This window comes from Anabrus simplex, chromosome 1, assembly GCF_040414725.1.
Source record: "Anabrus simplex isolate iqAnaSimp1 chromosome 1, ASM4041472v1, whole genome shotgun sequence".
Lineage (NCBI taxonomy): Eukaryota > Metazoa > Arthropoda > Insecta > Orthoptera > Tettigoniidae > Anabrus > Anabrus simplex.
Window position 1 is genome coordinate 920544905 of NC_090265.1, and position 22128 is coordinate 920567032.

Here is a 22128-nt window from a genome sequence, read left to right on the forward strand (position 1 = left end):
GCAACTTGCGAACTCGATAACGCAGGTGGACTCAAGATGGCGACCTAGTAATTTGTCTCAATAGAATGAAGGGTGAGTACCATATATCTAAGGCTTAAAGTTGTTCTCCACCAGTAATAAAATGACAACTCTACGCGACCCAGAGCTGCCTGCTGTTCCTAGCTCCTCTCGCAGCTCTTCCACTCCCCTGTGGTGAAAGAAGCTGCCGTAGTCACGACAACTAAATTATTATTAAACTCGTCCGCGAGACAATTGAGTTTCACTCCAGTATATGAATTTCAGAACGATATATGCATATTGATTTTTATGGCAGGAAGAGCAAGCAAGCGCCTGCGACTCACCACTCCCCCCATTCCCCGCCCGTCTAAATGGGCCCCAATTCCGGTATTGTTCCGCACGATAACAGACAGTCACAATAAAAATGGTAATATTCGCTGTGCTTTGTGAGGCCTCAATTAGGTTGGTACGGCTCCTCAGGCCACGGCCACACAGATTGCCAATGCGTGTTTGCTAATTTTTGGTATTATACTCCGTATCTATGAGGCAGAGAAGACTGCATCAAGTGTGTCCGTCTGTCTGCACGTGGAGTCCAGTTCTTTATTGGCAGAACCAGGGGACGCATGTGAAACATGAGGAAAATTCATTGACATTTCACGAAAAGAGAAAAAAGTAAACTTCTGAAAAAAAAAAGTATCACAAACGCTAGCTTCAGGGCTAGTAAACGAATAGTGGACAAAGAGACCAAAGTTGACAAAGCATGAATAACAAAGACCGAGTACGAAGATATTGAAGTTACTGACAGCACTAAATCGCGTTAGTAATATCATAATGGAATACCTAATGGTTAATTAATTAATTAAATTCAATTCGGAACTGCGTTAAGAGGAAACACAACTAAAATTCAAATTATGAAAATTTTAATATTATCTCCACTAACTTTTAGTAGTTGATTACTATGACACTAGCTAAGAGAGCATTTAGAACAATTAGTTTCCGAAATTATGAAACTTTTTGAAAGACGTTGCTTTATGAGAGCGAAAGCTGGGTGGACTCAGGATATATTATTCATAAATTAGAAGTAACAGACATGAAAGTAGCAAGAATGATTGCTGGTACAAACATGTGGGAACAATGGCAGGAGGGTACTCGGAATGAGGAGATAGAGGCTAATTTAGGAATGAACTCGATGGATGAAGATGAACGCATAAACTGGCTTCGGTGGTGGGGTCATGTGCGGCGAATGGAGGAGGATAGGTTACCTAGGAGAATAATGGACTCTGCTATGGAGGGTAAGAGAAGTAGAGGTAGACCAAGATGACGATGGTTAGACTCGGTTTCTAACGATTTAAAGATAAGACGTATAGAAGTAAATGAGGCCACAACACTAGTTGCAAATCGAGGATTGTGGCGACGTTTAGTAAATTCTCAGAGGCTTGCAGACTGAACGCTGAAAGGCATAACAGTCTATAATGATAATGTATGTATGTATGTATGTACCAGAAAGCAAATTAAAAGGAATATATTGTAATGCTATTTCTGGTTTCAGTGAAACAATTTTTAAAATGATTCTATGGTATTGCATCATACAATATTTCTTTTATACTTTAACAACCACCTGTTGCCATTTCTTGATGGATGCAGTATTTTTGTATCCGTCTCTTGGCACAGGCCAGAGCAAAATGTAGCTTCCACCGAAGTCGCAGTCTCATCCCTGGCTGTGACAATATGGAAGCTGTTGGGGTATAGGTGGTGCTGAGTAACGACATTTGGAGAACAACTAATGTCCGAGTGTTATGGAAGGTGTTGCTCATAGAATCAGTCGTACTGCAGTAGCACCTTCTGGTCCAGTGACGAAAGTAATGGCAAACTACCTCACTCCTCATCTTGCGTAGTACGCCTCATTTGGGCTCTACCATTGGTTTTGCAGTTTACCTATAACTGAATAGCCTTTGGTGGTGCTACTTGAGGATCCAACCAGCCTCTGGGCTGATGACCTAACAGACAGACACTTTAACATAAAGTATCTGTGAAAGTTGACAACTATAAATCAAGTGATACTAAAAATTATGAATGTTACATGAGTGCACATGTTTGCCTGATTTGAAGGCAATGGGATACTTTTCGTGTTAACCGAGCAAGTGGCTGTGCGGTTTGAGTCACGCAGCTATCAGCTTGAAATCGGGAGATAGGCACCTCTCACGATGGTTTTACATGGTTTTCCACTTTTGCACCAGGCAAATTCTGGGGCTGTACTTTATTGAAAGCCACTGTCGCTTCTTCCTCACTCCTAGTCCTTTCCTATTCCACCGTCGACATAAGACCAATCAGTGTCGGCGTGACGTAAAGGAGATTGTAAAAATACGTATGCGTAGATAGACATTCTAGAAAAAACACTTTCGAGTAATTTACACAGTAAGACGGTCCTGTATTAACATTCATTTCTGGTTGAAAATTAAGATTATTGATGACAGATGACTCGTATCATCTTTTCAATGTCTAAACTAACATGGTTCATTCTATACCCTTAGGCAGCGATGATGATTGAAACGAATTTTATTTACCTGCATAGTATAGGATTGGGGGCTGCCTGGCCGAGGCGGTAAAGGCGTGCTCGGTTCGCCTGGAAGGACTTGGGTTCGAATCCCCGCCAGGAAGTCGTAAAATTTAAGAAATGAGGTTTCCACTTCCGGAGGTGCGTATGGCCCTGAGGTTCACGCAGCCTACACCAAAAGTGAGTACCAGATTAATTCCTGGGGGCAAAGGCGGCCGGGCGTAGAGCTAACCACTCTACCCCATCAAGTGCCGAGGTTCCGGATAGTGGAAGCCTTTACCTTCCACCCCTCCAAGGGCGTTCATGGCCTGTACGGACAAGACTTTGCTTTGCTTTATAGTATAGGATTAATCACATTACAACTAAAATACTTTCAAAAGAACGAGTGTGATTTAATTTCCGTGGAACCTTAAAAAAATAATGGAACGTGAAAAAAGACGATATCACTGTATCTGTGTGCCCCAAGTTTTGGAGTATCTGCTAGTTCCTTCTGTGCCAATATCTCTGGACGGTGCCCCCCACCACCCAAGTATTCGTTTCTGTAATTTGAATGAACCCCTTCTCCATGGCGCAACAGCCCCGAAGGTCCATAGCCTACCAAGTGACCGCTGCTTAGCCCCGAAGGCTTGCAAATTACAAGGTGTCGTGTGGTCAGCACGACGAATCCTCTCGGCCGTTATTCTTGGCTTTCTAGGTCGGGGCCGCCATCTCGCCGTCAGATAACTCATCAATTGTAATCATGTAGGTTGAGTGGACCTCGAACCAGCGCTCAGATCCAGGTAAAAAATCCCTGACCTGGCCGGGAATCGAACGCGGGGCTTCCGGGTAAGAGGCCTTTTCAATTTGCGCTATTAATTATGATACACCCTGTATAGGGATATACGTTTGAAAATTTTAACACACGTGATATAGAGCATTCCAACTCCCAGTTAGACAACAGATTACATTAACAAGTGCACTATTACCAAAGTATCCAATAACTTTTCTTAATGTTATTGGTACCTTTTCCTAACTAGGATGACGTTTACACACAGTCAAGTCAGTGGTGGCTGGTAACCATCAATTCTAAATTATCTCGGATTCTGCTCGTTTGCGGACCCGTGTTTACTAAGACATTTTTTCTTCTAGTATAGTGTACTTAGAGCTGTTTCAATTTGCGCTATTAATTTTGATACACCCTGTATCTCTAAAATCTCCTGAGCTATAATTTTGAAATATTTACATCTATATCAAGTTCACTGGGCCAGAATGAAGTGATAGATGAGGAGTCTCTGATCAAAAGTCGCCTATTCCACCCTAACAAAGTAGTGGGGAAAACGCGAGAAACGTAGGCTACTGTATAATGAAAGGCACATGGAACGTACTGTACCCATGATCGAGCCTGGTATATATTTTAAGGATTTTATTGCTCTGTCTTGCTCATAGTATTCCATAGTATTCAACTACTGCAATGAGTATGGACGAAATACTAATTTTTACTTTGAAGTGGAAATAGCACCTTTGGAACAGACACTCCTCAGTACTGATATGAATATTGTTTCACTTATATTATAGCAATTGTGAGATGATCATACATAACGTAACAGAGACTAGTACAAGCTATGAGAAAATTCTTGCTATTGAAAATGTATATCGTCGGTGCGCCTGCGAAAACCCCTATGTGACGATATTGTTGGAGAAATACTGACCCGCAGCACAGATCTCATTTTAAACGAAAATTCTTCGAAGATCATCGCACAATATTGAACCTTAGAAAACAGATCCTTTCTAGCCAAAGTACTGAGCTGAAATATATAGTTTGAATGATATAGGAATTTTTTTATCAAAATCAGAAAATGTCCAAAGTTGTCATCAAAATAATGTTTTATGTATAATCATACAAAGATACATTTAATTACGAAATGAAAAGTTCGCTCTTAGCACTCATATTTTTATGATAATTTTGCCAATATAACATAGATAAATAGATGTTAGTGGAAATCAAATCCTTTTGTGACACTTGAATTTAAAACGCGGAGAATGGACTATGAGAAGAATTCATTTAAACTAAGAAAATATTAAAGACTTCATTTTGGAACTTGGCTCATGAAAAAATAATACAGAAAATTAATTAATAAAATTACGTGTCGTATTAACATCTAGAAACATCAACATATTCCACTTTTCAGTTTTCTAGCTCTCTTTTTTTAAGGTTCTAATGCCACGAAAAGTATTCAAATCACGAAGGTAGCCGGAGAAGAGGAAATATGAGTGTGTTCCCGTTATTGCACAACCAAATTGTGCTTTAGGCTTTTTTCTTTTTTACAATATACGTCGCACCGACACAGACAGGTCTTTTGGCGATGATGGTATAGGGAAGGCCTAGGAGTGGGAAGGAGGTGGCCGTGGCCTTAATTAAGGCACAGTCCCCGCATTTTCCAGGTATAAATATGAGAAACCGGTCGCCTCTGTGGTGAAGTGGTTAGTGTTATTAGCCGCCACCCCCGGAGTTCCGGGTTCGATTCCCGGCTATGCCACGAAATTTGAAAAGTGGTACGAGGGCTGAAACCGGGTCCACTCAACATCGGGAGGTCAACTGGGTAGAGGTGAGTTCGAGTCCCACCTCAGCCATCCTGGAAGTGGTTTTCCGTGGTTTCCCCACTTTTCCTCCAGGCAAATGCTGGGCTGGTACCTAAATTAAGGCCACGGCCGCTTCCTTCCCTCTTCCTTGTCTATCCCTCCCAACCTTCCCATCCCCGTGCTAGGCTCCTGTTCAGCAAAGAGATAAGGCCACCTGGGCGAGGTACTGGTCATTTTCCCTTGTTGTACCCCCCCACCTAGAATCTGAAGCTCCAGGACATTGCCCTTGAGGCGGTAGAGGTGGGATCCCTCGCTGAGTTGGAGGGAAAAACCGACCTTGGAGGGTAAACAGTTAGAAGAAGAAGAAGAAATTGCGAAACCACGGAAAACCATCTTCAGGGTTCCCGATAGTGGGGGTCGAAACCACTATATCCCGATGCAAGCTCAGAGCCACGCGCGCTTAACCGCACGACCAACCCATCCGGTTAGACCATTTCTGTACATTTTAAAATGTACGTAGAATGTAATGTCCGCCTCTGTGGTGTAGTGGTTAGTGTGGTTAGCTGCCATTCCCGGTAGCCCGGGTTCGATTCCAGGCTCTGCCACGAAATTTGCACAGTGGTACGAGGGCTGGAAGCGATCCACTCAACCTCGGGAGGTCAAATAAGTAGAGGTGGGTTCGATTCCCACCACAGCCATCCTGGAAGTGATTTTCCGAGGTTTCCCACTTCTCCTCCAGGCAGATGCCCCAATGGTACCTAACTTAAAGCCACGGCCGCTTTCTTCCCTCTTCCTTGTCTATCCCTTCCAATCTTCCCATCCCCCCACAAGGCCTCTGTTCAGTATAGCAGGTGAGGCCGCCTGGGTAAGGTACTGGTCATTCTCCCCAGTAGTATCCCCTGCCCTAATGTCTCATGCTCCAGGACACTGCACTTGAGGTGGTAGAGGTGGGATCTCTCGCTGAGTCCGAGGGAAGAACCACCACTGGAGGGTAAACAGATTAATATGAAGAAGACGTAGAACGTAACAAAATTCTGTATTGGATTCCTCATATGCAGGGAAGAAGGGAAGATTATACCGAGTGGTAAAGCTGCCCCTATACACTCAGTTTTATGCAACCCGCAGATTATAGGCTAACCTAAAAAATTGACCTTGGCTACTCACAGCGGTGTCTGGTCTTACTACGCTTTCTATAATTCATTTATTCGCGTCAACGAAATCAGCGTTAACGACAAAATACCGAATGATTGTAAATAATTGTGAACATTCTGTATCACAGAAACTTCGTGTAGAGAGAATATGATGGCTGAATGACTAGACGTACTGTTGAGATAACACTCGGAAGGGACAGCTCGTAATAGCCGAGCGTGCTTGAAGTTACAGGAGGAAAGCGGTGCTCGTCCGTCGGAGGTTCGAGTTCGGTATAGGACGATATTTTCATTTCATTGTTAAGTGTTGTGCATTGTCGAAGACAGATCTAAATCATGATCAGTTCTCATGTTGCAGGTACTGTGTTATGTTCATTTGTAAGTAGCTTTTAAAAGAGCTATTTGCAGTAAAATAAGCTATTTCCGACAGAGGTGCAATTGGCTTGTGCGTGGCCATTCGATTAATGACGGAAATTTTCAAAATGACCAACTCCTTCGTTAATGCATATCTGTGTACGGTATAGGTGAGACATGCTTGCTTGCTGCAACAAATGTGGTGGAACCTGCCTGCACTTTGCTGTAAAGATTACTATATGCAGTGTCATGTGCCCTACGTATGAAGTCCAGCCGTTCTTCGAGTCGAACGTGCGCAGTTGCTTGGTTGAATGGGTGTGTCATAATGTTGACAATAAGTGAAGTGCGCATCATTCGTTATAACCGTTTGCCATATAAAAGCCTTTCTTTCTTTCTTTCTTAATCTTCTTACCCTCTAGGGTTGGTTTTTCCCTCGGACTCAGCGAGGGATCCCAACTCTGTCGCCTCAAGGGCAGTGTCCTGGAGCGTGAGACATTGGGTCGGGGGATACAACTGTTGAGAATGAGCAGTACCTCGCCCAGGCGGCCTCACCTGCTATGCTGAACAGGGGCCTTGGTGGAGGTTGGGAAGATTGGAAAGGATAGGCAAGGAAGAGGGAAGGAAGCGGCCGTGACCATAAGTTAGGTACTATTCCGGCATTTGCCTGGAGGAGAAGTGGGAAACGACGGAAAACCACTTCCAGGATGGCTGAGGTGGGAATCGAACCCACCTCTACTAAGCTGAACAATTGAACCTGGGACTCCGGGGGTGGCAGCTAAAAACACTAACCATTACACCACAGGGTCGGACCAAAAAGTATACCATTTGAACGACAGTTACAGTTTTTGGTTTGATAATTGGTGCCAGAGGGATCATTCCACGTTTCATTGATAGGTTATGATAGCAGCTTGAATCGCCGAAGGTTTGCATCACTAACATTGCAACAAACCAACGGATTCCACTTATCTGTGGAATAATATTGTTACACATGTTCATAATATAAGAATTTACACACTTTTCACTGTTAACCTGCGTCTGTTGAATGTAACTATAATCATCCATTGTGACGGAACTCTTCGTCTCCATGAGAGTCTGCACTTGATGTAGGAAGAAATTAAAACAATGAATAATAATCAGAAGGCAAGGTAAGTGTTATTCTGCCCGAAGGCAGGTCCTGAGCCGGAGTTTACGTGCGGTAGGGTGGCCAGTTCCTTTCCGCTCCTCCATTCCCTTACCCCCACCAACAGCGCGTGGCAACCCATCCAACTCCTGACCACGCCCAATGTTGCTTAACTTCGGAAATCTCACGGGACCCGGTGTTTCAACACGGCTACGGTCGTTGGCAGTTAGAAGGCAATGGATAAATATTGTTCATGTGTATTGTTTGGGGTGACTGTAGTAAGGATGATACATGTTAAATATGACCCCATAGTTGTTCATAAAGCCTGGTTCGATCTACAGTACACAGCTGTATTCGTGGCTGTGGAAACAAGTTATCTCTCAAAACATATTCAGCTTGTTCCGGGTTATGTCTGGGCCACTGGAGCCATCCTGGCTGATAATGGTTGTTAGTAGAAGGTTTAAGACCAGATACGCTTCCTGACGGCACGTGACATTTCGGGCGAAAAAACTCCACCCTAGAATCACCGGGATTCAAATCTCAGTCATCTGAACAGAAGAATTACGAGCGTAGGTAATAATAATAATAATATGAATAATAATAATAAAATTAATAGTAGTAAGGTTCAAACTTCAGTTTTGGCAACCCTGAAGATGGTTTCCTATTTCTACACCAGGCAAATGCTGGATCTGTACCTTAATTAAGGCCACGGCCGTTTTCTTCCCACTCCTAGCCATTTCCTATCCCATAGTCGCCATGAGTCCTACCTGTGTCGGTGCGACGTAAAGCAGACTGTATTATTATTATTATTATTATTATTATTATTATTATTATTATTAATATGAATATTAATATTATTATTATATTAATAATAATAATAATAATAATAATAATAATAATAATAATAATAATAATAATAATAATAATAATAATAATAATAATCCTTAAAGTGGTTTCCAGTCGTTTCCTACTTTTACTTCCAAGCAAAATATTCTGAGGGTACGTACACTAATATTTTTATTCTCATCTTAGCCCTAATTAATATTAGCTATATACCCAAATATACAGATACCAAAGAACTGAATGTTATTACACAGAATGGAAATGATTTAGAATATATATGGGACATGTCTACACAAGATATTACAGTCGCGAGTTCGAAATCTTTTCAGGAGGTTGAGAAGTATCGAAACGTCTACCTTTTTCTGGAGACGACAAGAAACGGGGGCTTGCGTAACGTACTAAAGGAATGATTAGCGATGATTAGCAACTTAACATAGGTGGCTGCGTAATGGTGTCCTAACCCATTCTGACCCAGTGTCCAATAGTGACTACACAGTATTTTGTATTTCATTCTAATGTTTCATCTCATTCATTTGGAAGTTCTGTTTTTTGTAAGGTAATATCATGGGTTAGTCGCGTTCCCTAGCTGAACGGTGAGCACCTGCACGTTCGGTTTAGAGGGTCCCAAGTTCTATCATGACTGGGTCGGAGATTTCATCAGGCTGTAATTAATTCCTGCGACTCGGGGACTGGTTGTTTGTGTTTGTTTCATTGCACGTTTCGTCATACAAATACAACAAAAAGCAGTACAATAATCGTAGAAACACGCAATAGTGAGTAGATCCCTGTTAATGGCATTGAGTCAGGAAGGGCAACGGGCCGAAAAACAGTCCCAAGTCAGCATATGCTGCACAGTTCACACCCATGACCTCACTGAGTTGTGGGAAAGGCAGTGGAAAAATAATGTCAAAGGTCAGTATTTGTTGAAGCTCTCAAGTGTGGTTTGGGATCCACTGGTTAAGTCAGTCACAATCCTTTAGATTATATGATTAAATATACAGTATGTTAATTATTGATGGAAGACACACACATATACACTACTGGGCTTGCTGTACTGCCCTTCGCTGATGGGTTATTGAACAGGTCACAACGATCGAATTAGCAGGGGAAGATTAGACATCTCTCAGTTGACATGAATGTCCTTGGTCTATACCCAATCAGTGTATTTCTTGTCAAGCAATGAAAAACCTACAGGATATTTCCAGTCATTCAATTGGGTTAGGAATGTAATGAACAAGGCGAGGATAGGAATTGTGCCAGCTGCCGAAGCCTGTTGCACTCCTCTGGGGCAATGATTAATGACTGACATATGAAATGAAATGATATGAGTTGCTGGAATGAAATATGACAGGGAAAAATGGAATAACCCGAGAAAAATCTGTCCCGCCTGCGCTTTGTCCAGTAAAAATCTCATTTGGAGTGACAGAGATTTGAACCATGGAATCCAGCGGTGAGAGGCCGGCGCGTCACCACCTGAGCCATGGAGGTTCTCTGGTCAGGCAATAATGAAGGAAAATAATTGCCAGATATTTTATGCAAATTTCGTAAGTATGATTGTTTGTAAATATACTGTCTGTCTGTCGGTTAGGTCATCAGCCGAGAGGCTGGTTGGATCCTCAAATAGTATCACCAAAGGCTATGTAGTTATAGGGAAACCACAAAAACCAATGGCAGTACCAAAATGAGGCATACTAGGCAAGATGAGGAGTGAGGTAGTTTGCCATTGTTTTCCTCACTGGGCCAGACAGTGCTATTGTAGCACAACTAACCGTATGAGCAACACCTTTCATGACACTCGGACACACTGGTTGTGCTCTGAATGTCATTAATCAGCACCACCCATACCCCAGCAGCTTCCATATTGTCACAGCCATGGATGAGACTGGGACTTCAGTGGAAGCTATCCTTTGCTTTGGCCTGTGCCAAGAGATGGGTGCAAAAGTACTGTATCAATCAAGAAATGACAGCAGGCGGACATATACTGTATAGGAGACAATTTGTGAAAAAGTAACTTAATCGCGATTGTCTCCGTTTCCAAAACTTACCTTATCCATACAAAAAATCTTAGTTAGAGATATATGCATCGTTTCATTTTATTAAGCAAATCCCACCTTCTCTTGTCGAAATAATTGCTGAAATGTTCCAAAACGAACCTTACCCAACCCTGTATACCTTTCAAATAGAGTTTTATCCGAGCTCGTCTTTATGAATCGAAACTTGTCTACTGCAAAACAACATAAGAAGTAAAAGGCCGAGAATTTTATTTTGCACAACTTGTGTTATGTGCGTGCGCCTCTTTGGTGTAGTGGTTAGTGTGATTAGCTGCCACCCCCAGAGGCCCGGGTTCGATTCCCGGCTATGGCACGAAATTTGAAAAATGGTACGAGGGCTGGAACGGAGTCCACACAGCCCCGGGAGGTCAAATAAGTAAGGGGGATTCGATTCCCTCCCCAGCCATCCTGGAAGCGGTCTTTCGTGGTTACCACTTCTCCTCCTTGTCTATCCCTTCCAAAATTCCCATCCCCTTACAAGACCCCTGTTCAGCATAGCAAGGTAGGCAGCCTGGGCGAGGTACTGGTCATCGTCCCCAGTTGTATCCCCCGACCCAGAGTCGCCCTTGGGGCGGTAGAGGTGGGATCCCTCGCTGAGTCCGAGGGAAAAACCAACCCTGGAGGGTAAACATAGTAAGTGAGTAAGTAAGTAAGTGAGTAAGTGAGTGAGTAAGTAAGTAAGTAAGTAAGTAAGTAAGTAAGTAAGTAAGTAAGTAAGTAAGTAAGTAAGTGAGTGAGTAAGTGAGCGAGTAAGTAAGTAAGTAAGTAAGTAAGTAAGTAAGTAAGTAAGTAAGTAAGTGAGTAAGTAAGTAAGTAAGTAAGCAAATAAGTAAGTAAGGAGTTCTCTTACGTGCCAGTAAGTCTACCGACACGAGGCTGACGTATATGAGCACCTTCAAATACCACCGGACTGGCCAGGATAGACCCTGCCAAGTTGGGGTCACAAGGCCAACCGTCTGAGCTACTCAGCCTGGCTGCAGTTCTTTGATGCAGATACATATTAATAGAGAAATTTGACATTTTCTGTTATGGTGCCCTTAATATTGCTACGTCACTGCATACTAATCAAATGTCGTGCAGGACGAAATTATTATTTTATTTATACAGATCCGCATGTCGAAAATTGTTTTGCATAGTGTCTTAACATTGATTAATGGGCACGCCCAGTAAACACTGTTGTGTTCTCGTCTCTTCCTATGATCTTTGAAACATTATACTAGTTTACCCTCCGAGACACAGTCAGTCGTTCAGTGGTAGATAGAGATATTGAACAGTAGCAAGGCGTTGAGTCCGCCTCTGTAGTGTAGTGGTTAGCTGCCACCCCAGGAGTCCCGAGTTCGATTCCCGGCTTTGCCACGAAATTTGAAAAGTGGTACGAGGTTGGAACGCGGTCCATCCAGTCTCGGGAGGTCAATTGAGTGAAGAATGTTCGATTCCCTCCTCAGCCATCCTCGAAGTGGATTTCCGTGGTTTCCCCTTTTCTCCTGCAGGCAAATGCCGGGTTGGTACCTAAATTACGGCTACGGCAGCGTCCCTCCCCTCTTCCTTGTCTATCCCTTCCATTCTTCCGAACCGCCCACAAGGCCCCTGTTCAGCATAGCAGGCGAGACCGCCTAGGTGAGATACTGGTCTTCCTTCGAAGTCGTATCCCCTCGTCCCGAAGTCTCACACTTCAGAACACTACCCTTGAGGCAGCAGAGGTGGGATCCCTCGCTGAGACCGAGGAAAAAACCAACCCTGGAGGGTAAACTGATTAAGAAAGAAAGAAAGAAAGAAAGGACGGAAGAATAATAATAACAGTACATTTTATTAGTTTTACATTCATTTAACTATTTTATGGTTTTTGAAGTGGCCGAAGTGCCGGAATTTTGTGCCACAAGGAGTTTTTTCAAATGCTGGATAATCTACCGACACGAGGCTGACGTATTTGAACACCTTCAAATACTACCGGTCTGAACCAGGATCGAACCTGCCAAGTTGAGGTCAGAAGGCCAGCGCTCTACCGTCTCAGCCACTCAGCCCGGCGAAACGGTTCTGAAAACCAAAATTACGGGAAACGAGCAAAAAGCGTACCGACAAAGGGCTTGCTTAGGTGACAGGGCTTCGCGTTTTTAGTCATAATTCCGAATGTATTGGAGTAATTAACAAAAATGTTGCACTGTTATAAGGATAAAACAATTTAAAATGGAAGAAATTGAAAACCGCATTTTTAGTTGGTCAAAGGTGTCGGTCCCCTCTTCTTGCTATCTCTCTCTCTCTCTCTCCTTTTTTGACGACATTCTCTGCACATTTTGAGCAGGCTCAAGTATAATTTCTCTCTCAGTCTTGACAGCCGCGGCCTGCCCCGAGCCATGCATGGGGCTACCTCTTCTAATCGTATCGGTCGACCACGTGACCACTGCTCAACACTGATACTTCCAAATTTCCTCTCAGAGAAATCCTTTGGTTACTGCAACCTCCTTAAGGAGTAAACTCCGAAGGGCTATAGAGTCAATGTGTCTACGTACATTTTTCGTAATCTACTTCATGATACACGGCTACGTTCTCAAAGCCCATTTTGAGGAAACTTCTTCGATCATCATCACCGAGTTCAGCGTGTGCGATGGGTTTCAACGTATGCAATCTGAAACCGGGTACAATGGCCCCAAACGTAGTTACAGATTATTTTCATCCAGAATATTAATCATATCTGATGGGGAATCGGTCAGCGTTTGAATGAAGATTTCGACGTTGAATGAATGGATGGTTCACATTCTTCTGAGGAGGAATCACGATTGGACGCCAAACACCATCAGTTAACATCCAGAGAAATATTGAACCCTTTAGGTCCATATTGAGGGATACCTACCTTCCTTACCTATCAGCAAAGTTCATGAGATCTGTCTCTTGGGTCGTATCGGGTTCTTCGTCACTTGCTGAGGTAAAGGTAGGGTTCAGTAATTCTAATCTATCTACTGGAATGAAAGGTCTATTTAAAAGATTCCTATTTATTCAGGAAAATTATGAAGCAATCTGATATGTCAACGGTATCACAGAAGTCAACTGTGTCCACTGGACACCACAATCATTTTAACATAAAGGTCAGAACACTTTAACGTAACTGCCTGATGAGCATTCTTACTAGAGACCATTGTCTCAATTATTAATTATTTAAGAAAGGAAAGTCTGGAAATCCTAAAATTCGGCTTCCATGAGAGACCACAAGTACCATCATAGTGATTCGTTATGGTCCAGCCCTCGTAACACGAACTCTGGACTCTGGGTATAATTAAGGCAGTCCAATTGGTGTGTGCCACACAGTGGTTCTACGGCATAGACCCTTAATTGAATCGATGTGACCTGCGTCTATGTCATAGACCGACATCTAAACTTCTAAGTTACTTTAAAGTCATTGTGGATGATGACTGCAAGGAAAATGATGCTACAATGGCATATGGCCCTAATCTAAGTCACTGAGGTTTATGACCCCCTGACCATCCAAGTTTCTAGGCTGAAGGCTAAACACAATTAAGTTACATCGGTTGATGACCAAAGTTTCCACTTTACTATCCCCAGCACATTCACTGCTCAATCAATCAAAGTTCAATAATTACAACAATAGCAATGCTCACAAACTTTGTGGCAGTAAAATCCATTTCCTTCGGATATGTCCCCTTAATCGTTACTTTACATTTAAATATTCCCCAGAAAACAAACTAAAATTTCCAGAATGCATCTCCAAGTTATTCGCTTGATTAAAGTTATTTCAAAATGCGGTTTCACTGAATTTAATAATTAAATAAATTTAAATGATTTAGCGAAATGTTAAAGAACAGTAAATTTTATCTCCGCGGACTCTGGTTTCTTCACAAATTTCTACGCAGCTGTGATGTGAATTCAATCTTGTGATGTTTATCTGGCTGGAAAAGAATTGTTACATAATTCATGTCCAGTTATATATCTTGTCTCATGATTTCACACTTTAAAATCTAATCTAGTCCTAACCGTTATTAACACTTGGATATCCTATGAATCTACGTACAAACCAAACAACTCGCCATATAATTACGATGTCATATCTCGTCATACCATTTATGAATTTTGCACACCCCTCACAGACAAACCAATCATCACGACCATCGCTCTATATTTTGGACAACCCTGAATTTGGATACTCTGTTCCTTATACTCGAAGTTCATGGTTTCAAATGTTCAATACGTCCCCAATTAAACAAATTTTACAGTATTTCACAATACTCAGATCATTACCGGCTATGAATTTCAACTAAATCCAGCATTTTAACGTTCTTTCTGGCCGAGAATGCAGTACAATCTCAATTCCACGCGTGTCCCGTTATATCCCCGCTGTTTTCCCCCTATCAGCTGAGGCCTCTCACCCCCAAGTTCGCTTGTCAGTGATGTGAAACACCCGGTTCGTTCTACCTGACTGACTTCTCAAAATGCTCCCTGTTAAACTCCGCCGACATAATTAAACAAATACGATATTCTAACCAACAAAATGCACAGATTATGCTTCAAGATGCCCACACTAATTATACGCGTCGCCAGTTAATACCGCTATGGATTTCTATGAATTTCTTTCCATTCCCAACATTATAAAATATTCCTCGGGCTATCGTGTCCCGGCTTCAATGACAGGACTCTAACCTGATTCGCACATCTCATCTCAACTCATATAAAACATTCCTCGGGCTTCCGTGTCCCGGCTTCAATGACAGGTCCAACCTGATTCACAAATCTCATATCAACAAACTTACCTCTGTTTCCCAGATCCACAATTATCATCGACAAAGAACTGGAATAAAATCCTTACTAGAAATCTCGACGTCTAATATTGCACAATGCATTAATCATGAATAACTTCGCAAAAAGGATATTGTATTTAATATCTTGATTTTTACGAGAAATGACTGAAACATTCTACTAGATCTTTTTATTGCCAGTCAGACACAGTTTAAAATGGGCCTAGAAAAACGTTTCTCTCCGTGACCAAATTCATCACCCTAGGTTCTCACCCGACAGCGCGCTTCCACTCGCTTGAAAATGAGTGACCATGGATTCCTACCTTATTAACGTCAAATTGCAGACAGAAAAAATTTACGTCGACTGAACATCTTAATTTGGCATCACAAAATATAGGCAGTACACTCACACGGATGACGATCTACATTGGACGTGATATCACTTCAAAACCCTATTCAATAACTTTTACAACATTATACGGCACTCGCAAGACTTCAAAAATTTATCCAAGTGGGAAATAAAACAAATGACTCTTTTAGTCGTACTCTCACATATACAAAACTTAGTAGGGGTGACCACTGCGTCGTATATCCCCATTCAAATACACTTTTAGAGATCATGAGACAAGATATAAGAGGTAGTAAGATGGAAAGTCACCTACCTCATGTAGTCACACCATTGTTCGTCATAGGGCTCACCTGCGACCCTGGCATTTTATTTAGCCATTTTTACATTCATGGCTTTACAAACCATTTTTATATTTCTTCAGGTTTCCTGGATTAAAGCATAAAAAAAAGAAAATACCCTTCACTTGTTTGCTGAGCGCACACGATGGACTATAATCATTTCCGCACACGGATTACTTAATCACATTAGAATTTATTCAGTACTTTGACCGTCCTGTCTGGTACAATTATTTCACTCAATTATTTCTCCTCATGGAGACAAGACCTAGCCACAATGGCTAAAATCTGCAGTTGAACTCAGTCTACTTTCGTTGGTTTGATTTCGCAGCGCAGCTCAACAATTTTTCGTCCGCTTTGTATCACAAATGCCGGAGAAGGAGACTTCGTCATGGCGTCCCTTCATATTTATAGCAGTTACCCCCTCTCTTCGGATATCTCCCTTTGCCGCCAAGAAAATTTCTATAAATTTTCTGACTTAGCTAAACTGTAATTTCAAGAGTTTTGAAAGTGACTACATGCTTGCTACATTTCTGGCGGTAGTGTTCATGGACATTTAATGGGTCTTCAAGGTTTACATCAGGATGTTTTTGCTTTTGTATACTTTTGAGCCTATCGTGGGGAAGGAAGCATAGCAGCTGCTGCCTATAGGACAATCATCCGGGCACTCATCTGGCACAGCAGTTACGAACTATTGAACATTGAACGACCACTAGCGATATCATACCACCTCATATTTGCTCTGATTCGAGAATACAAGAAGATAGTAGGAAATCCAGTCCTGCCTATTATGATGACGTCCCTATTATCAATACTAACCGGCTTAATTCCAGTCGTCCGTCATTTCACAGAGATCCATTTTGACGTAAATGCCCAGTGGAGAGAAGAATGGAGCTTGAACACCAGTCCTCAGCTTTAGTCCTATTTGGATAGAAATAAGCCTGCATCTGATTGTGATCTACCAAGTAATACATGGACTAGTGTTAACACGTTTCGGTCCAATTATGGAATATATGCTAAAGCCCTTCACAAGTGGGGCAAAATTCCATCTCCTCAGTGCAATTGTGGCGCTCCCATAGAGACTATTCAGACTATTTAGCACACTGTGTTCAAATGAAAGACAAGAGAATACCAAGGGGACTTGTTTGATTTTCTATTGTCAACACCAGCAGCCCTAACGTGGATACGTTCATTAGATGAGTCTGTAAATCTCAATGCCATGTTATAATACAAAATATTTAAACTTGTACGTATTGCCGTACCCCACCCCTCATATTGCTACGACCTGATGGGTCTTGATTTACCAAGCGACTGCTGCTTAGCCCGAAGGCCTGCAGATTACGAGGTAACGCGTGGTCAGCATGACGAATTTTCTCAGACGATATTCTTGGCTTTCTAGACCGGAGATACTATCTCACCGTCAGATAGCTCCTTAATTGTTCTCACATTGGCTGATCGGACCTCGAATCAGCCCTCAGATCCAGGTAAAAGAATTCCTGATCTGGCCAGGAATTAAACCCAGGGCCTCTAGGGAAAGAGACAGATTCGCTACCCATAGACAGCGTGGTGGGCTACATATTGCCGTATAATAAATAAATACTAGCAGTTTCCCGCTGGCTCCGCCCGCAATGTACAAAGTATGGTGTTGTTCGTTACTATCCACACGGATGTATTTGCAAAGTTTCGAGTTAATGAAATAAAGCACATGATCTGCTGTGGTAATAGAATGTAATATTATGTCAACAAAACATTTGAAATACATCACACAAAGAAATTTAATTAAACGTTCCTTGGAACAACACTACGCACCGAACTGTTAAAAAGTCCTTCAAAGATCTTCGTCACAGAGACGAATGTACTAATAACTTTTCTCAGAATCTGCCAATTTAAGTAGTTATTGCCTCAAAAGAAAGCACTTTATCCACTGAGTATTTTTAGACTTAAACGAACTGTGTACCTCAATTAGAACGAAAGATACGATTGCTTCAATGAGAAAAAATGTTGAAGAAATGAGACGTCAAATTGAATGTGCACTCATAACTTTCCTCAGAATCAACTAATTTGAATAATTAAGAGCTTAAATGAAAGAGATTGATCCACTGAGTTTTCTTAGGCCAAAACGAACTCCGTACCTCAATTAGAACCAAAGATATGATTGCTTCAAAGATACAAAAAATTGAAAAAATCAAATAATAGGAGGAAGGCGGAAGTTAAGTGATTTATAGTACCTGATGACAAATCTGTGCATGAATACCTTTCAGTTAAAAAGAGAATGAAGGAAATCGACCAGATAGAATGGGCGGACTGACTGACTTTAGTTTTCATAAATTTTTTGAATATGTAGATTCTCATCTGGATTACTTGACACTGAGTGGACCTTTTGATCGGCCTTGAATTCATAGCAAGCCAGAATTCGGTCTGAGACTAAATGTGTTAACCCCCTGGGTCATGATAACAACAAGTAAAAGCAAAGATTCCCCTTTTGAAGTTTGCAAATTCGAACTTTTATTTAGACTTTTGACAGCCACACTTGGCATCTTCAGCGCAGGAACTTGTCACGTTATTCGCTTAAAACGACACAAACGACGCGACGGACGGTAAAGTTTTGAAGTAGAATCAATGCGGCTTATTAGAAAAGACTAATAACTAAAAAAAATACTTGAGCTGACGTTTGTTGGTAGATAAGACATTAATTTTCTTCTCGGAAAGGCTCGAGAAGAAGAGACGGCTAATTTCTTGTAACAAAGTGTGTCGACAAAGAGGAGGAAGCTGTGATGGATGGAGCGACGGACAAATTGGCTCCCCGTCTGTCGTTACTGCACTTTGTTTCAACATAGCTACAGCCAGTAATTTCTACCTAGTTTATTGACATTAAGATATACAGTGCGATTACTGCCGGAATATCCTGAAGAATAACTTAAGGAGCTTCCTTTCCATTTCAGCTGAGACGGGAGGGTGGGAGTTTGAAAATAATAGACTGACACAAAAATCGAACTTGAATGAGGAATTGTAGGTACGAGAGGGGAAGGAGCTCGTAACACTTCATTTCAAAATTATTCGGTGATGATGATAAATTAATCTTTCTGCACCGGATACTATGTTCGATCCTAGCTAAGGTATAGGGGGAAGCACGGATTTGTGCCAACGCATCTACAAAGTAGTTTCCATTATTGATTTATCTTACCTAATGTTGACAGAACCGCCATATCAATTGTTCTCCACACCAGCACCTTGATTAGTCAGCTTGTTGTTGGTTTGAAGAAAATCCCGCCACACAAATACTAACCTTTGAACGAAGGTCAACTTTAAGTCAGAAACGAAGCGGAAGAAATAAAGAAAAAGTTAACCTGAGTGACTGACACCCATTGCCTTGTGGAACAGTTCTCTCTACCAACAGTAGTGCAGAGACTCAAGCAGTTTGATCGTAGCATTGGCGGGTCATTGTGGATATACATATACTCAATTATACATTTTCTTAAAACCACTTCTTCGACAATAAACTGTGTCTAACATGCAGTTATTGCAATATAACATTTCTTAATGAGGATACACTTACTTGTATTTACCGCCTGATAAAGGAATAAAACTGCTCCAGGTGATTCGTTTAATTGTATAGCCTAAAATTTAAGCGGTTTCCACCCAATGTAAAGTAGACACAAAAATAAGCATTTCGCATTACGTGGAAGGGGCTGAAATATTCTATTTCAACTAATTTTCTGGCAAACCAATGGGCATATAATTAAACGAAAATACATGCTTAATTCTGAATATTGGTTAAGGTTTCCAGCCTATCTAATCTTCATAAATTTTCTTCCTTCCCCCACCGGAAGCGAAGCAAGGGTGGGCTGTCAATCAACACAAAGGGGTTGTCACTGGGTGTTTCTTATATCGACAAGATTCGCTCCTCTCGACTGTAAACAGATTAGCCTATAATAATCTATATATATAAAATAGCTTGTCCTGACTGACTGACTGACTGACTGACTGACTGATTCATCATCGCCGAGCCAAAACTACTGGACATAAAGAAATGAAATTTTGGGGATATATTCACATTATAATTTAGGTGCTCGCTAAGAGGGGATTTTTGGATATTCCTTCGGTAAGGGGGTGAAAAGGGGGGTGAAATTTTAAAATGAGTGTATCTATATCTCAAAACTTTAAACGTTTATAGATGTGAAAATTGGTATTTAGAATCTTCTTTAAAAATAAGGAAACACGTATTTTTTTGTTTTCAGAAAATCCCAAATGGAGGGGTGAAAATGGGGGAAAATGGGGGAAAATGGGTTGAATGCCCTTAATCAGGATACCGGTACTTATATATCAGAAACTGAAGATATTACAGACCTCAAAATTGGTACTTTTGATCTCTTTTAAAAATAAAGAAACACGTATTTTTTTGTTTTTGGAAAATCCAATTAATGGGAGGGTGAAAAGGGGGTGAATTTTTAAAATGAGTGTATCTATATCTCAAAACTTTTAAAGTTTATAGATGTAAAAATTGGTATTTAGAATCTCCTTTAAAAATAAAGAAACACGTATTCTTTTGTTTTCGGAAAATCGCAATAGGAGGAGTGAAAAGGGGTGAAAATGGGTTGAATGCCTTTAATGAGGCTACTTATATCTCAGAAACTGAAGATATTACAGACCTGAAAATTGGTGTTTGGAATCTCCTTTAAAAATAAAGGAGCACTTATTTTTCTTTGTTTCTGGAAAACCCAATTAAGGGGGGGGGGTGAAAAGGGGGGTAATATTTTAAAATGAGTGTATCTATATCTCAAAACTTTTAAAGGTTATAGATGTAGAAATTGGTATTTAGAATCTCCTTTAAGAATAAAGAAACACGTATTTTTTTGTTTTCGGAAAATCGCAATAGGAGGAGTGAAAAGGGGTGAAAAATGGGTTGAATGCCTTTAATGAGGCTACTTATATTTCAGAACCTGAAGATATTACAGACCTGAAAATTGGTGTTTGGGATCTCCTTTAAAAATAAAGAAACACGTGTTTTTTTGTTTGTGGAAAATCCAATTAATGGGGGGGGGTTAAAAGGGGGTGATTTTTTAAAATGAGTGTATCTATATCTCAAAACTTTTAAAGTTTATAGATGTAAAAATTGGTATTTAGAATCTCCTTTAAAAATAAAGAAACACGCATTCTTTTGTTTTCGGAAAATCCCAATAGGAAGGGTGTAAAAGGGTGAAAAATGGGTTGAATGCCTTTAATGAGGCTACTTATATTTCAGAACCTGAAGATATTACAGACCTGAAAATTGGTATTTTGGATCTACTTTAAAAGTAAAGAAACACGTATATTTTTTCGTTTTTGGAAAATCCAAATATTGGGGGGTGAAATGGGGGGGGGGTGAATTTTTTAAAATGAGTGCGTCTACATCTTAAAACTTTAAAATTTACAGATGTAAAAATTGGTAGTTAGAATCTCCTCTAAAAATAAAGGAACACGTATTTTTTTGTTTCCTGTAAATCCTAATAGGAGGGGTGTAAAAGGGATGAAAAATGGGTTGAATGCCTTTAATGGGGATACATATATATCAGAAATGAAAGATATTGCAGAACTGAAGATTTGTATATGGGATCTCCTTTAAAAATAGAGAAACACGTAATTCTTAGTTTTTAGGAAATCCAATTAATGGCGGTTAAACAGGAGTGACAAATTGGGGTGAATTTTTTTGAAAGACTATATCTACAGAATATCTTGGAAACGTAAAATGTTACAGACGTAAAAAGTTGGTGTTTGGAATCTCCTGTAAATGTAAATAAATATAGGTGATTTGTTTTTGGAAACTCCACTTAAGGGGAACTCAAAAGGGGTGAAATTATAAAATGAGAATTTTTACAGTATATCTAAAAAAACTAACATGTTACAGAAGTGAAGGTATTTTTTTTATCTCTATTAAACATAAAGAAACGTGTGTTTTTAGTTTTCGGAAATACCTCTTGGGTGGAGGGGGGTGGTAAAAGTGACTGAAAATGGTGTTGAATTCTTTTAATTAGGCTACTGATATCACAAAAATGAAGACGTTACAGACGTGAAATTTGATATTTGCAATCTGCTTTAA